At 45.0% G+C, this 18,262-nt stretch overlaps 1 protein-coding gene across 3 annotated transcripts in view; it reads right to left on the reverse strand.

Moving 5' to 3' along the window:
- The window catches only part of TOP1MT (DNA topoisomerase I mitochondrial), a 711,804-nt gene that overhangs the window by 350,292 nt on the left and 343,250 nt on the right, over positions 1-18,262 (reverse strand). The window lies entirely within an intron of this gene.

The following is an 18,262-nucleotide window of genomic DNA, read 5'->3' on the forward strand; positions in this document are numbered from 1 at the left end:
CGAAGTCACTGGCTTTTTCCAGATGTCTTTAAGGGGGTCCAAAAGAGCCTCATTGAAAGGCAAAAGAGGCTCTACCACCGCTGGATGCAGCACTTCGGTCAGGAGGTTCGTCTTCACCTACGCAGCAGGAAGTGAAGGTCCAAAAAGTCTGCTGCCTTCCTAACCACAGCATGAAATGAAGCAGCCTCCTCTGTATACTCCCTTGGGAGGCCAGATCCCATTCTAGGGAAATGTCCAGGCCACTTGCTGTATCTAAGCCATGCAGGTCCCCCGAAGGCTCTACGATCTCACCTTCCTCTAAATGCTGCCTGCTATACTCCTCTTCTTCAAGGCACCGTAAAGCCAATCTCCTGGATCGGAGCCTGGATTCGAACCCCAGCGTCGGCCAACGTCGAAAATCTTCGATGGCGCCGCTCCTCCGAGCCATCCGACACAGGACCCTCCGCCGCCACAGGCAACTTCACCGTCGACTGGATCCGTGGCTAATCCATTGGCGCTGGAACAGCGGACGTCGTCGGCGTCACAGGCCTTCTGGGTGACGCCAATGGCATCGACACCGAAGCAGTTCCGGAAGGAAAAAAGGACATAAAGGGTGTCGGCTTGTAAGGAGCTGGAGCACCCAAGTTAAACGCCAAAGGACCTGTCGGACCCGCATGCCCTCCACCAGGTGCCATGGTGGCAAAAATATTAAACATTGCATTAAAAAATACAGCGGGATCCATGCCCGGCGCTGGGAAAGCCAGATAAGTCTGAGGCGCCGGAGGGGAAGCCGATGATGGTCCAGGCATCTCCTGCTCCGGAGAAGCCCTCTGCTCCTGATGTGGCGTGACCTCAAATACTGACAGTGGAGACGTCGGAGAAGCCGGAGTCGTTGGAGGTGGAGGCATGACAGTCGGGCTAATATCCCACGTCAGCCGGCGCCGAGCTGACAGATCTTGAACGGATCGTGATGACGCCCAGAGTCCGCATGGCGCCGATGAATCTTCGAAGATCGCGAAGAAGACTCTCTCCCATGATGCCTCTTCTTCGAACGGGCAAGAAACAATTTTGCCTCTCGTTCCTTAATGGCCTTAGGATTCATGCGTTGGCATGAGCCGCATGACTCATGGTCGGAACTAAGGCACCATAAACAATGACAAACATTCGACCCCCACACTGGTTACAGGGTTTAAAACCAGACTTCCTCGGTTGAGACATAGTTACACCGGAGTGAAACTGTAGCTCCCGGGTAGCCTCAAAGAAAAACCATTACTTGAAGGCAAGGAAAAAAGGGAACGGACGTCTGCACGTCGACGAAGGCTTCTTATCGTCTCGGATGACATCATACTGCATTGCGTGGAGTCAGGCAATTGTGACATCGTCGGCGTGCAGAGCTATGTTATTTTATGTTACTGGGTTTTATATAGCGCCAAACTACCCAGAGGCTTCGTAGCGCTGATCAGACAAAAAATTAAACAAGCTGGAGGAATAATACCGCCTCAAGATAGGAGGAATAATACTGCATAGGCATTAAAATAGCCATGTTTTAATGGCCTCCCGAAATTCAGTCTCCTGTCTCATCATACGAATGTTAAGCGGTAGAGAGTTCCAGAGTTTGGCTCCCTGATACTTCAAGGATCTCCGTCCCCAAGAAGCTCTTTTTACTTTAGGGAGCACTACGAAGGCTTTAGAAGACAATCTTAAGACCCTCTTAGGTGCATAGAATGATACTAATGTTTTTAACTGATGAGGAGCCCCTTTATATAGGGCTCTATGAAAAATACACAAAGCCTTAAACTTAATTTTTTTACCCACTGGGAGCCAATGCAAAGCAATCAAAGCTTTCTTAGCCGACGTGGACCTAGGCAAATTAAACAATCGGGCCACCGCATTTTGGACTACTTGAAATTTATTGACCACATACCCTGGGGAACCCAGGAGGAGACTATTACCATAGTCTAACCTGGATAAGATAAGGGCCTGTACTGCAAGTCTTTTGGCCACGGGCGGAAGCAAACCAATTACCTTAACGAAGTAACTTCAGTATTCCAAAACAGGTAGCTGAAATTCTTCTGGCCTGATAGTCTAAAGTTAGTTTGGTATCCAACGAGACTCCCAATGCTTTAATCTGTAGAGCTAGAAAAAACATTTCCATCTAAGCTTGCGCGTGGGGGGAAATTCTTGAAGTGAGGAATCCACAGGTAGTAGTATCCATCAGAAATTATTGTAACTTTAAAATTTTCCAAGCGTTTCTGCGGGCAAGGTGCTCCTCAAGTCCGCGATTCCCTTTTCAGAGGACAGTTGTGTTGTTAGGGCTTGTCTTCGCTTCTGTCGCCTACACGTTGCTCGTCGCCAATGTGAAGTGCGGCATCTGAGTAATAAAGAGAACACTCCAAAGTCCAGTAGGTTAGCATCCTGATGAAAGAAGTATTTATTCTTTAAGTAAGACCATGTAAAAGCCCTATGCCAGCCTCCAACTCCATTCCTCCCTTCAACCGTCCTGGTCTCCCTGGACAGTCCACTCCCAGTGTTCTGAATCGCATCAACAGAATGCCAACCTAGAACATTCACAACATTGCTTAGATACCACACCACCTCTCCCCATACCAACCTTCATGCCTAAACATAAACTTATAAGAAATACTAATAATGCAACAATTCAGAAGAAGATTACTGGAGGGAAAAATAATCTCGTTTCACATATACCCAGCATTTGTAAAGCTATACATAGTCCTTAAACCGCAACGGCCACAGTACCCTTTCAATTTACCACCACCCCAGTGGGGCAGTGGGTGAGGGGAGCCTTTTGGCAGTAAAAGGCCCACTAGACACCAAGATTTTTTTTGGATGTCCCCGCACTGACCTCAAGATGGGCGGGGGGGGGGGGGGGGGGGGGGGGGGGGTTTACTTCCAACCTGACCAGAAAGCCCATCAGATATCAGGAAAAATGGAATTTTTTTTTTTGGGGGGGGGGGGGGTTTAGACGTGGTCATGTCCCAACGCATAAAAGGCCAGCCATCTTTCTAAGCCTAAGAGTGGGGGGCTTGTGGGGGGTAGGTGGAAGGGATGGGGTGGGGTAAATGCAAAAATAAATAAGGGTTGGGGAGCTGCCTGACCACTACACTATAACCAGCGCAGTAGTTTTTCTGCCCCCAACCTCAATCCCACAAGCAGCAGACCAGGAGGGGCGCTTATCCTGCAACTACCCCTTCCCACCCCTATGGAGGGAGAGGAGTGCCAAGAAAGCCCACAAGTGCAGTGTAGAACCAAAACACTAGACCCCAACATTGTAGAAAATGATGCAGAGCTCCTTTTGGAAACTGTGTATTCTACTAATACTGCACACTTGAAAAAATCCTCACCCACCCTTTAAAATAACGAGCCAAGTTTGACATAATTATCAATAGTGTCTCTGCAGGGAACTCTGTGCTGTGAATGAAGGTAGACATGCTGTAAACGCGTGTGGGAATATTAAAGAGATTCAGTATATTCTCCATGCGCATCAAGATAAAGAGCTCTTGCTCTGTGACCACGGATGCAAACGTTAGTGTTCTGTACCTTCTCTTGTCCAATACTCTTTCGGTCTCCCCAGCCCTCTATGTCTAGCAGTGTTTTTTTTTTTTTCAAAACAAACTGTGATACACAGTGAAAAGATAAATAAACCACTCTTCATCAGCAAGTGTAGGGGCCAGCTACTGCAAGCGCCTGCTGATGCTCAGGGAGGTGATTTAAGTGCCCGCCAATGCATCAATAAATATGTGTGTTTATTTTCCACAAGAGACAATACCTTTCTGATAAACTCAACGGATATGGTTTGTCCTCACTATTCATAAAAGCATGTACATATCCAATCATGAATAATTTAATTATTCTAGTCACTTTGTTCTACAAAAAGTGTCAATGTTCTTGTTATTTCAGTATAAAGTGATTCATGTACTTTAAAAACAATTTCTACTTAACTAACTGCAAGTGCATCGACTGCTTTGCACTTAACTGGTTTGGGCTGGTTCTTGTTTCAAAAGTCTTTGCAAGACTGCTCTCCAGACAAATCCTTTGTGGAGCGAAGGCCCTCATAGCAGGGTGATCTCCAGCCTTAAATGCCCACTACCGAGGTACAAAGAGGTGTGAGAGTTCAGCAAGAAAAGTATGATGAAGGTACACAAAAGGCCTGGCCTTAACTAAAGGGTCCCCCTTCAAGCTGCAGCTCCACACCACCTCCCCCTAGTATATACAAAGGAGCACTGATCTAGGGAAACAATTTGCAAACAAAGTCTTAACTGAATACTCACACAAGTGTTTGCATCTTCACCCTCCAGTCAATGGAATGCAGAAAATACAATTCCACTGTCTGGGAAGCTGTCCTTACCTTCCATCTAGTGGCAATACAAACCAGAGGCATTCCAATGGATCTCACTCTGCTTTGAAGCTAATCCTGTAAGCCTAAGCTGAGGATGAACACCAGAAGACATCCACTCCAGCATTTGCAGAATCTCCTTTGAATGTGTACATCATTTATCATGTATATTATCACACTGCTATGATCTTGAAGTTACTGCTTCCTCTGAGTGCAGCCTAAAGCTCTGAATATTTTTCGACAAGTGTCCAGTCATTATTTTTCACTTTAAACCCTTGAACTGGCTGGATCGGTGGGTTAGCAGTAGCCTAGTAGCGAACACGTTTTTTTTTAACCTGATTCTACCGTCTATCAAAAATAACTCATATAGGACTATTCCCACAAGTAAATGTCTTTCTACATTCTTGCATCCTTCAAGTGCAATCTGTTTCAAAAATATTCTCTACATTCCTTAAAACTGGCATTAAAAACGGACAATTAAGAATTCTAATAGTCTTTTCTCCTTTTTTTTCTCTTTCAAATGACTCTCCGTCTCCCATCCCAAGCAGAACCTACTCTAACATGCATGTTAGTCTAATTCTCTATTAAAGTATTTCTGCAAGTTGCCCACAACTCTAAGATCAAAATCTCCCGCCCTTCCTCTGAAAGTCAAACATGTAACCTAATACTTATCTCCTCTAACTTCTCCATTAATCTCATTAACCATGTATTTGAGCTCACATACCCCTACTAATGATCACAACTAAGCCCTATTCATTTAGTTCACCATTAATTTAGTCAACCATAAAGAAACTATAATGACTGAATTTAATGGCTAATCCAAATAACTAAACGTAACCAATACTGTATCAACTACAAACCTTGGGTTCCAGAGCAGCACGCTGCCCAACGTAAAGAGCTTCAACGTCTCGTCAGTGGTAGTAAGAGCTATATTAATGCAATTACATTAAATAAATAATATTTTCAAAAAGTGTTGTCTAGCCTTCCCCATAATGGCCCAAGTAGTCTTTCTGCCCCACCAACAGGCAAACAGGGTTGTGGTCACCTCCAATCACTTCATCTTTTCGAGGTAGGGGCGAGGGGAGAGCCCAAAAGATACCTGGGATTATTTGTTTAAAAAAAAAAAAAAAACACAGAAACAAAATGTGGAGTGCTAAATTCCATCATGAGTTTTGGTGACCATGACAAACCACTCGCCCTTTGGACTGTGGTATTTATTATTTCACCAGAGTTCTTAAGGAGACATATGACCATACCATATGATTACCTGCTATGTAATCTATATACATAAATATATAACCTACATAATGGGTATCCATGTAATATGGTATATTTAATTATGTCTCAACCTTTCATATCTCTGAGACGATGGCATAGAGTAGAATCTTCCTTCTATCATTCACACACCATACATCCTAAAGTAATAACAAGTTTGACTGATTTTAATCTTCCTCAGTTCAGAGTCCTTTTTCACTTTGTTTTTATAGACAGAATTTGATATTAAATAGAGTTTCTTCCAACAGACGCCAAATGCTTATTGGTAATTCATAATTTTGACTGTGTATTTTAAAATGCGCTTCAACAAAATTTAAACTACAATTCTGCAGCATCATTTGGTTTCAATCAAACAGCTTCATAATACCACACTTTTTAGATTTGCTTAAATCTCCATGAATGTTTTTGTTCCCTTCCACGCCTTCTAGTGGGCCTCACCATTTTTATACATCTTTGTTCATTTTTGAGTTTTTATACTCATAGAAATTTACACTTCATGTGTTCTTCTGCACTGCGCTGAGCTGGAGATTCTCTCAATTCCCTTTCAGAATTTGTTCATTTCCTTAATTTTTTACTTTTGACATCATCTGTTTAGGCCTTATCCCAAGAGTACATACAGCAGTTCATCTTAAGGTAATCCCCTCTGTTCTGATCTACCTTCTCCTATGTTTTGATGTTGATCAATCATCATAGAACAATCATTTACCAGTCTTCATTTACCACTCATTTGAATGTTTCCAGCAAGTGTAGTAAGCCAAGACATAACTGTTTCTATGGTTATGTGTAACGATACTCTAACTTCATTCAACCACAAGATCAGTCATTATTGGCCATAAACAATTCCAATTCACATGGTCGAAGGTTATTTTAAGGTCCATATATTCTAAGTATTGAAATGTATATGTTTTCCCCCCAACTATACACATGAGGTTTGTGGCTTAAGTTACTGTATTTTCACCTGTTTGAAAGCCATATATAGTGAAATTGGAACTGGTAGGTCAGGTAGAATATTAGCAATGTAATAGACATAGAACCTCAGCTACGTAGTATGGAATGTACAGATTATTACTTGAGCCGACACTGGGCAGAGCTGGATGTATTTGCTGTACGCCTGCCCGGTGCTATCAGGATCGTTATCAATAACGTATACAGAAGTCTGGAGTCCGGTCTGCATCTTTACAGATTTGGCAACGAGATTTGAGCTGGTATGAGGAACCCACGTCCTCAGATTTTCTAACACATTGGTGTGTCGCTAGGGATTTTGGAAGCAACTATACTACGAGCTTCTTTGCACCGTGGGTTGCCTGAAGCAAATCGATACATCAGTACATTTTATAAATGTAGTTGCACTTATCAAGGTAAAGTTAAGCGCATTAATTACTGCAGCTTTTTAAAGGCTGGGATCTCGTGCACGCACCCTTTAGCCACTGTCGCAAGCATTGGATGTTTCACTGACGACAGATACTTCCACTGCTGCTTACTGGTTGAACTATTCTGCGTGGTATTGGCTATTAGCAACCATTTATTATGTCAGTGTACTGGACACTGCCACTGAATGGCTGTATTCTTCTTGTGCGCTATTCAGTTGTTCCCCAGCAAACCTAATGTAGAATGTCTGAGCTTTTTAAAGACTTATAGAACGTAACGGTCTTTCAGGATGATACTTTAATTATGGGAAAAACCAAGAATGAGCATGATAAAATTGTTAAAGAAGTGATGGATGTTTTGAAACGTAGAGTTAACAATAGATTTCATAAAGTGTAAATGTGATAAACACAGTTTAACATACTTGGGACACGAGGTGTTAGTTGATGGTATTAGACCCAAAAAAAAAGAAATGTTGGAAGCTGTATAAATCCTTGATACCAACCAACAAAGATGAGGTAAGAGAGCCTTCCTGGGTCTTGTGGAGTTTTAGCTGAACTTTCTGGGAACTTTCTGGAGTAAAACATATTACATCAGACAATTTGTATATACACCGACTTGTCAATAGGAATTTGTGAAAATTAAACTGGAGATATGCACCGCAATACCTTTACAAGGGTCGGACTCCACTTTAAAATCTATAGTTACCACTGATGTGAGTGGTGAAGGTACAGTACTGGTTCTCACACAAACAAACAAGCAAGGTGAACAAAAAATGTTCATAGACACCCACTGAAAAAGAGTATTCAGTGATCGAACGTGAAGCCTTAGCTTAAGTGTGGGGATTGGAGCATTACAGAATGGGGTGGTGAAGTCGTTTTGAGGAGTGAGCATAAGCCACTTACTAAGGTGCTTTCTACAAAGGGGGTTTACACTGCTTCACTGCACCTAGCAAGATTATCTGTAAAGTGATTAGACTAAGTATGAAGCACAATATATGCCAGAAATACGAAACAAAGTAGCAGATCTCTTAAATAGGTTATCATTACCCTATACAGACACGCCACGAGAAAACACTGAAAAGTATAGCGTAGCCAATGTTGAGGAAGGTTAAAATGTTATTTTGTCAGAAGACTGGTCTAAAGCATATGAGAAATATTCTGTTCTGGCAGACACCAAGGTTAAGATGAGCACCCCCACTCCATTTTTCTTCTCCTGACTTCCAGTGCTGAGGAAGCGGGCCAGCAACATCTGAGGGTTTGTTGACAAGGCTGTGTGCAGATGCTCATCTGAGGGCGCACTGGGGTGGAGGGGGGTTTGGTTGTTGAAAGGGACTACAATGGCGTACTGAGAAAGTGGTTATAGACCCGCAAGGTCGTTATGTCCTTTTGCATGGTACACTGCATGACAGACCGTTTCATCTTGTGTCCGTATACGGTCCCAACATGGATGACCCGCATTTCTTTGAGGAGGTGTGGCGCCTGATGTGCTCCTTGGTGCCGGGGTCGATATTGTGGGGTGGCGACTTCAATGTGGTTCTGGATGCTGTGGTGGATCATGAGAGTTGGGCGTGACCTCAGCACGTGTCGGCCGCGGGGGTGCTCGCTCGAATCATGATGAAGGGTGTTGTGGTGGATTTATGGAGGGTAAAACATGGCGCTGATAGAGAAGGAACATGCGTTAACACAGTCCATAACAGCTGGTCACGAATTGATAGATGGCTTGGTACCAGAGACGTGGAGCTCTGGACGGAGACTATTGAACACATGCATCAACCCTTGTCGAACCATTCTCCGGTTCTTCTAAAGCTGGGAATTCCCAGGGGCACGCGCCATGGTTTTTTGTGGAGACTACTGGGTAATGCATTGAAAGATCTAGTCTTTAGGGAGGAGGTGCAAATGGTTGTAAAGGAGTACTTTGCGATTAATAAGGGCTCGGTTTCGTTGGCTGGCACCTTGTGGGAGGCATTCAAGGTGGTGACCTGGGGGGATTTATTTAGCTAAACATGGAGTGCTCAGGGAGATATGCCGGGAATGGGCAGATCTGGAGGCCCAGATGATTGCGCTGGAGAAACGACTAAACGCTGGCATGTCTAATGCCCTCCTGGCTGAGTTCCGGGAGACGCTGTCAGAGTACGAGGAGGCGGCGCTTCGTGAGATCTGCTTTCTGGGTAGAGAGGCTAAAGCGAGGCGGTATGGTAGAACGCTGACGGAAATGCTGCATCGACCGTGGGCTGGAAATTACATTGCGGAACTGTTGGACTCCACTGGCGACCATCGGGCGGGTACAGACAAGGTCAGGCAGGTGCTGACTAAGTTCTATGCTTCCCTTTATTCTGCCACGGAGAGACCGGGCATGGAGTCCTATGCAGGGTATTTTGAGGATGTCAGCCTGCTTCGGCTGGGGAACACGCACCCTGCTCTTTGCGGTGGCGATGGAGTGCCTGGCTGCACATTTGCGACAGCATCATAATCAGAGGTCTGGCATTTAGACAACGCCCAATCCTGGTTTCAATGTACGCGGATTATGTTGCTCTATATGTAAGGGACCCGCAGGCCCACCTCAACATACTTCTGGATGAGATTGCAAATTTCGGTCGGATCTCTGGGATCACTATCAACTGGTCTAAGTCCTTGGTCTTACCTTTGTCAGCCGTCTCAGTGCAGTATTGCTCGAGATATCCTCTGAGCTGGGCCGATGGTCCTGTACGTTATTTGGGCATCTGGGTGGGCAGGGAGCTAGATGAATTTTGGTCAGCCAACTATGGTAGGGCCATTGGGTGGCTGGAAGACAAAGTCGGGGCGTGGCACTCCTTACCGCTTTTGCTGACTGGCCATATAGCCATTGTGAAGATAGAAGTCCTGCCAAAATTTCTCTATCTGTTTACCAACATCCCTCTTGCGCTCACTTCCAGCTTCCGGAAAAGTCTTAGGTCTCTACTTGTATCCTTGGTTTGGGCCGGTAAGCAGCCCAGGATATCATGGGAGACGCTCACACTGTCGTTCGAGCTGGGTGGATTAGCTGCTCCAGATTTGGAACTCTATTATAATTGCACACAGGCCCATTATGCGCATTTCTGGATGCACCCCATAAAAGATTTACCGCACTTGGCTCCGGAACAAGACTCGATTTGGCCCGCCAGACTGCCTGGAGTGTTATATGACAAGCCTTGTTCCGGGTTGCGGGGCATGGATATGGTGGTGTACACGGTGCGAGCCTGGCAGATGCTTCTGCAGCGGGCTGGATTGCCGTTTGCGACCTCGGCGCGAGAAGTTGTGCACCCGCATGTATTATGAGGTGGCCAGCTGGGCAGGCAATTGTCAGAACTGCAGCTGACGACTCTGGGTTCCTGGTACCCTGAGAACTCATTTATTTCTTCAGAAGCTTACAGTGCCTCTGGCAAGTCGTGTCTTGAAGTTACTGTATAGGTCCTCATCTCCCTGCGGCCTCATTACATGTTTGTATGTGTATATGCAGACGACTGCACCCGTGGCATCATCTGGGGCAAGAGCGAAGTGGGAGTTGGATGTCGGGGAGACCCTGTTGGATGATGTATGGAGATATTGCTGTGCGCACATGCAGGAGCTCTCCCCTAATTACAGGTTACGCTTATTGCATTCTAAATTTCTGCACCGCTTGTATTACACGCCACGTTGCCTTTAGAGGATGTGCATTCGGTCTGATGACAGATGCGATAGGTGCGCAGCGCCGGGGTGGATTTCCTACATCTAGCGTGGGGCTGTGGGGTGCTGTGGGGCTTCTGGACGGATGTGCTGAGTGCACTGGAGGATATGGTCTGGCTTAAATGACTAAATTCCCCTAAACTTGATCTTCTGGGTTATGTTAGGGAGATTCCCCCTGAGAACAGGTGATTAGTGGGGTTACTTTTGGTTCTGGCGAAGCATAGAGTGACGACGTGCAGGGGTAAAGGGCAGGCACCTCATTGCCAGGATTGGCTGCAGGATGCTGGGTACTGCCAGGAGCAAATAGCGACTTTTGGGAGCTGGTGCAGTCCAAATCTCGACCAAGGGATGTGTGGTCCCCTCTGCGGACTTTCCTTGAACGTGGGCAGCAGAATGATGTGAAGGCAACTGGTGTTTAGCGCTGCCTGTTTCTGTGCCCCCCCCCCTCCCTTCTTCCTCCTTTGTTCCAATGAGAATACGCTTGGCTTGCTTAGATTGGCTGTGATAGATGCGAGGACTTACTTCTTTCTTCCGGTTTCTCTTTTTTTTCTCCTCTCTGGCTATCATTTCTCATCCATTTTTCCCCATACTGATGGGGACATGCATAATTGGGCTATTTGCCTCTTGTCTGCCTACACTTTGTTTACATGGAAATGTATTGTAGGTAACATCGCTGATGGCTACGATGAGACTATTCATCAGGTTCTAATGTTCAATGTGATTTTTACACCTTGCTCTTTGGCCATTCTGCCTGATGCATCGGAATTGTTTCTTGTTCTGGGTCATACTACTTTGAAAACTCAATAAATAAAATATATATTTTTTTTAAATGGACACAGCAATTTCGGAGTTCTGCAATACTATTCTATGGAAGGAAAAACAAGTTCTTCAAACCGGTAGAGTACAGCCACTTAAAGGACCAATCTCCAGGAGTTAAGGGGAGCAGCGGGCAAGGTCTAAGGCAGCACCCACAATGCACCCTCCTCGGCACGGGTGCGGCCCACTGCAGAGTGCAAAACAGCATCAGGTGCCCAATACGTGCAGTATGGGGATCAGTCACTGAAAAGAGGGTCAAGACTATGGCCAGGAGGCTAGTTAGGCTGAACCAAAAGTGCTGCTCAGTCCTCAATGCTTGGGCAGAGGTATGCCCCTTTGGTCCTTTTCTCCACAGCTCAGGAGCAACAGGTGCAGAAGTGTCCTTAGGTGTTAGGTTTTCTGACCGGAAGGGTTGCAGTGTAGGGGCAGCTGCGTGCAGAGGCTGCAGGCATTGTCGGGGAGACCAGGAGGGGTGAAACCTCGATGGACTTATACTCTGGAGGACTGGGGAACCTTGTTGGCACTGGTGGTCCACTTCAACTCAGGTTGGAGATGGCGGGTGCAATGGTGACTTCAAGTGTTGGTTTTGGTGGTTCCACAGGCTTCAGAGTCCCTTCTTTTGGAGTATGTTGGAGAACAGGTCCACTGTGTATGTAAGGTCTTGAGTCTTTATTAAAGGCAGGCAGTCCTCCCGGGGTTCTGGAGTCACAGTTGCAGGACAGGTCGACTTGGCTGCAGATTTTTGATGAGGGATGCAGACAGGCCAGCAGGGTTGGTACCAGGTCAGCTGCTTCTTTTCTCCTCTTCTGCAGCTCTTCAGTGCCCTTGGTCTTGTTAGGTCATCAGGATCTGCTTCTTTGGTGCCAGGGGCTCCCCTAAACACTGAATTTAGGGGCATTGGGGTATGTAGAGTAACAGTCAATGGGCTACTGATCCTAGATTCCTGTGGGAAATGGGCATAACCCTGTCCCAGAAATAATAGCTATGCCATCTAAGAAGGCTACCTCAGAAAAATCATGTTCACTTCTCAGTCAGTAGCCCACCTTAAGGGCGGTACTAGCCTGGAGGTGGCATGCCATCTTTACCAACTAATTTCTCCACCCCCCCCCCTCTCCAGGCGCCAATGGCCTCTGGACTCGGGGTGGTGGGCTTCCTCTCCTGTGAGGGGAGCCAGATGTGCATTTCAAAGGCGGCAGCCATATGAGGCTTGCTGACATAGGAAGGCTAATCAGGTCATCCCTCTTCCCAGTCAGGCTTTTGTTCTGGGCCTCCTGAGAGCAGAAGGCTCTCACCCTAGAGGTCCAGAACGATGTCTCGGGTGGCAGGCTGGTAGAAACCAGTCCGTGAGCACATGAGAGGCTAGTATGGTTGCAGGGGGCACCGCTAAGATGCCCTCTGGGTGCAAGTATTGGTAAATCCATTACTGGCATCCATGTGGGTTCATCAATACTAGATGCTTGATACATCTCTATCTTCAGTGAATCCATCATGTAGCTGGGGAACTCACAATGACCAGTATCCAGCACATGCATTTAAAATGGCTTCCCTAGTCACTTACTATGTCTGAGAATTGACAAGGACATAGCAAGGGCATATCTGCTCGTGCAGATATGCCCTCACATGTAATATAATGCACCCTTAGGGTTGTAAGGCCTGCTAGAGAGGTAACTTACATATATTGCATGCAATATTAGAAGACATGGCACACAGGTTGTGTTCCATATCATGTCTTCACTTTTGTCTGCACCAAGACACGCAGCCTGCAATGGCAGCCTATAATGTACTTGGTGAGGGGTCCCTTTTAGTGGAACAATTCATGCTGTAGCCCTTAGGGACCCTTTTTAGCACCCCAGGCCCTAGGTACCGGGGTACCATTACTAGGGATTTACAGAGGGTGCTTAAGAATTTGCCAATTGGTGAAACAACTGAGCCGTTCTGGGAAGGAGCGCTGGCACTGGGGCCCTGGTTAGCAGGAATCCAGTGCACTTTCAGTCAAAATCACGTCATGTACCAGGTAAAAAGTGGGGTATTAACCATGTCAAAAAGAGGAACATTCAAACTAGTTGGAACTGGTATGTCATGGAGAATATAAGCTTTGTTATAGATATAGAACCAAAGCTATGTAATATGGATAGTTTGGATTATTACTTGAGCGGACACAGGGCAGTGCTGGACATGTCTGCTGTTCACCTGCACAGTGGTACCAGGATCATGATCAATAAAGTATACAGAGATCTGTGGAGTCCGTTCTGTATTTTTACACCACAGTATACCTCTGATCCTCTTTTGCTGAATACAACTTAAAATGTTTTCATTTATAATCATTTCAAATATTTTTTCTTGGAGTGAAATAGGGAATTGTCCTGCAATAGGCTGGATATTAGTGGTCGCTCTATTTAAATAGTGGGCTAATGGATGCTGATAACCATGAGTTACAAACACTGTTAAGCTTTAAAAGGGACCCACTCACAAGCTCCACCATTCACATTCCCAGTCATATTTTCCTGTTACCACATAGCCCTCTCATTAACTACAATGTAGCCCTTCAGACTTAGCCTATCATTCCCCCCCATGCTTCGCCTTCACTCTAATACACCATATATTTGCTAGTACTTGTATCAAAAGAAACATCACGCATATGCACGCAACTTAAAAAATGAAAGTTTAACAAACAGCTTACATAACTTGCAACCGTATTACCCTTTCTAGACACGACCTACAATAATACATTCTAATCATAATAAATACAGACAGGCGCTTTAGGCAAGATTTCTTTAGCTATTGTGTAGTTGGGTTGTCAATCTTGCACCAAGCCACAGGAAATCTTCAATACAGTAAAGAAATGGGTCCTCCCGCGGCGTGACTTGGAGCCCAAAGACACCCTGGCAAGTTTCCTCATGCCACTCTCACACTACACTTCACGACCCAAAGCATCATGAAAGGAACAAAATAAAATCGTAACAGTGTGTTACGGTTACTGGGTTTAACAGTCTGACACAGCATGGCTGAAGACAAGACTGGCGGGGCTGGGCTACACATAGAAATAGAGATGGGGCTAGAAGCATAGATATACAGAAAGTAGACAAACAATGTAGAACTTTGTAGCAAGCAACCACTTGGAAATTTCCTCTTCCGTTCATACCCAAGCACAGAAGTGGTAGGAAACCAATTTGTAAAGCGACAACAGCAGCCATGTCTATTACTTTCAGTCTAGAGACCCTAACATTCAGCCAAAATCAACAACTCCTCTGTTATGTAGAGTGAATACACCCCTCAAACTGTCCATACTAAATCACATTAACAGCTTAAAGGAGACTGCAACATAAAGCACCGCAACATACAGACAACAGAAGAAATTGAGCTCACCAGTACTTTTCACATTGAACAGACTCCAATTAACAAACATCCACAAGATGGATCAAACTATTAAAAAGTGATTTCATCAGTGGGCTACCAAATACTACAACCCCCTCACCCCCAGGAAACAAATCTCAATACTGCAGTAACAAACCTGAACAAATGAATATACAACTCAGTGCTCTACAATGCAAAACTAGGTAAATCAAGAGATGAGACCATATTTTTCTGCACTAATCTAATGCACAGACAAAGCCATCGTTATGATCACCTAAACACACCACTACTCCACACATCAGAGGCAAAGTACCTTAAGGACAAAACAGCCAATGCACCACACATCAACCAGACAGAACTCATGTGCGGATGGACACCAATCTACGATCACTAGTCCTCCTTCAACACCATCTCCAAGAAGCATTTCCACATCTCAATAAAAGTAGACCATCAAGATAATTTTCAATTCTAAAGGTCTATAACAACATATTCCTAACAATATGTGCACTGAACAAATCACTGGAGTGAGGATATTTCCACACAGGAACAGCCTTTTCAAAACTACCCAACTTCCATGAAAAAAACGTAATCCAATGTTGGTTCACCACAATGGTTTCAAAGCGGGTATGGACTTGAAATCTGCCCAGATATCTAAATGTTACGATCTAAACCTCACAGTGGACAAAAATGGAGTTGCTGCTCTAGGACTCCTTAATGTATCAGTAGCATTTGACAAGTTAATCCTCCAGACTCTTCTACACAGGTTCCACATTCTTGGAATGCATAAAAATTAATTATCTCCTACTTCCTCTCCAATTAGCTCCAGACACCCCCTACTCTGTGTTGGCCCCCAAAGATCCACAATCTCTCCTTTTATTCATCGTCTACCTCACTCTTTTACCAGACCTGTTCAAACCCTTCAATCTCATGATTTTACTGTGCAGGTTACCTCGCACAGGCGAATCTCCACAAGATGTTTTGGTCTTTCTCCAACTGCCCCCAATGCCAACAACCAGGGGCTAGCATAGCACATACGTTGTGGAGTCTTCTGGCAGCAGTGACTGTGGGGACAAATTGCAAGCGCACTAACAGAGGTGGTGGGCCAAACCAACGTCAGTACTATGCACTGCTAGGATTGTTTAGGCACTCAAAAGCTCAGAACTGTTTTTAATGACCTAGCACTAATAATGGCATGCAGACTCATCGCCATGCACTGGAAGGCCTGTCACATACCGGGACTAACATAAGGATGTGCAGCAACAATCAAATGGAGTGAGGCCGAGGCTGTGGCACTGAGACGCGAGGAGGGTCACAGATTGCGCAGGATTCACAGCCACAGACTGGGAGACACTGCTCCACAACTTGCAAACATTGAAGGCGGACGTCCCTGGTTAGCCAACAATCATGCTTAACTCAAAATGCACGTAGTTCAACTCAGACCATCAGGCCCCTCACCTCATTCTCCCACCTCTTCCCACTACCCGCATAAGCAAGCCTGCTTCAGCATATCATCTAGGGGTAGTAAGCACTGTGTAAATGCTAAAGTACAGTAACAGTTGCATGTAATATGGGTGTGCAGTGGGTTTGAAAATGTCAAAATTCGCAGTAGATGTCGAGAGGGAGACTGGGTGTGTCACATGAAGACTTAACTTGGGTTACAACTATGTGATCAAGAAACAAAGTATCCAGTTGTGGGCTTTTACCAGGCATATTCTAGTTCCTGGATGACAATGTCTAAAAAGCCCAGGACTGCTACATGATGCTTTAAATTTAGGCTTTTACATTAGGTAACCCATGTCAACACACTATTTTAAAGTCCTTCCGCAATGGGGTACCTACCGTGTACATAGCACTAGTTTGTACACTGATCATTCATCCACTTTCCCTGAAGCTCCAAATCTGACACCCTACACTGCAGGGACATTCAAAATCTTCCTCTAGCTCCCCTTGGGGTTACCAGCTAGGCAAAATTGTCAGTCCAGCCCAGTTTAGCGCTCTTTAGCCACTGGCTTTTTTGGCAGCATTATTGCCATTTTCATTCAGCCCACAGTCTATTGGTATCTGCAATGCCAGTTATGATGTTTAGGTCTCACCAGTGATAGCGCATGCTTTCTTGCTTGCAAGAAATATTGTATACAAGGGGCTTGCAAACCACCCATTCTCTAACATGCATTGGCTTCACTGGAATTGCACAACATTGATCCTGAAGCATTGTCCTATGTAGATAACATATCTCACAGATGATGAATTGCTACAACATTTAAGACGGGTAGCACGCATTATTGTGGAATTTGCTGAAATTGGCGACAAATTCAATTAAAAAAAAAAAGCCTCCCTTAGCGTTCTGTTTCTGGGATAGGAGCTATAGAGTGAAGGAAAGAGCCTACTGCCACAATTCTTGGAAAAATGCGTACAATCACAACCTCCAAATACCATTAAAAAACTCCAGTCTCTATTTGGGTTTCCTACATTTTGGCAGAACTTATATTCCTGATTACGCAACACGCATAAAACCTTTATATGACTTAATACGTCCTGACTTTTCAAGTAAATTTTGGACAGTTGAACATACACGCATTCTGAGAGACCTGCAGACAGACATGCTTGCAGCACAACATTTACACACAAGGGACAACAAAACACATTTGGTCAGAGTAATTGCTGGTGCCATTGGTTTCACCTATGTAACTTTCAATGAGGGTGAGACAGTCTTGATTGCATACAAATCACATTTGTACTCGGCAGCAGAACAATGCTTTGCTCCCACTGAGAAAATTCTCACTGCTGTTCAGATGGCTGACATTAAAGAAAGACCTTTAGCCCAGGGCAAACGCATTGTCGTCTCTCCAATTCCAGCCCTTGAGGCTGTTACCAAAGCCACCATTCCAAACGCTAAAGCATTACATCTACGTTGGATACAATGGGCCACGTCTTTGACAGCCACTGATGTAGACTACATTTTTGATCCAAAATTTCAAACTCAAGAATGTTTGCAATATGAACCTGAATACCCAGTTCCTGCAAACACACTGCCTATTGATCAGTATCGAAGAGTCATATACACCGATGGCTCAGCGCAACCTGCAGTTGGCACAAAGCATCAATACTCCCCTGCTTGCGCAGTCGTAAGTGGCTGCATGGAGGATAATAAATTTGGTCCCCAACACATACACACAAACCCTAGGGGATTGCACAACAGAACTAGCAGAGCTAAAGGCTCTGGTGATGGCATTGTAACATACGGATACTGCATAGCTGATGCTGATTGTTTGTGATTCATACTAACGTGTCCAGTCCTTCAATGAATACCTGCATTACTGGCGCCAGATTGGGTTCAGAGATTATAAAGGCAACACCATTAAACACAGACTTCTGTGGGGGAAAGTAGCGGATCTGAAGGAAATGCTACCAAATGTCCATGTTGTACATACACCTG

The sequence above is a fragment of the Pleurodeles waltl genome, chromosome 2_2 (genome assembly GCF_031143425.1).
Source record: "Pleurodeles waltl isolate 20211129_DDA chromosome 2_2, aPleWal1.hap1.20221129, whole genome shotgun sequence".
Lineage (NCBI taxonomy): Eukaryota > Metazoa > Chordata > Amphibia > Caudata > Salamandridae > Pleurodeles > Pleurodeles waltl.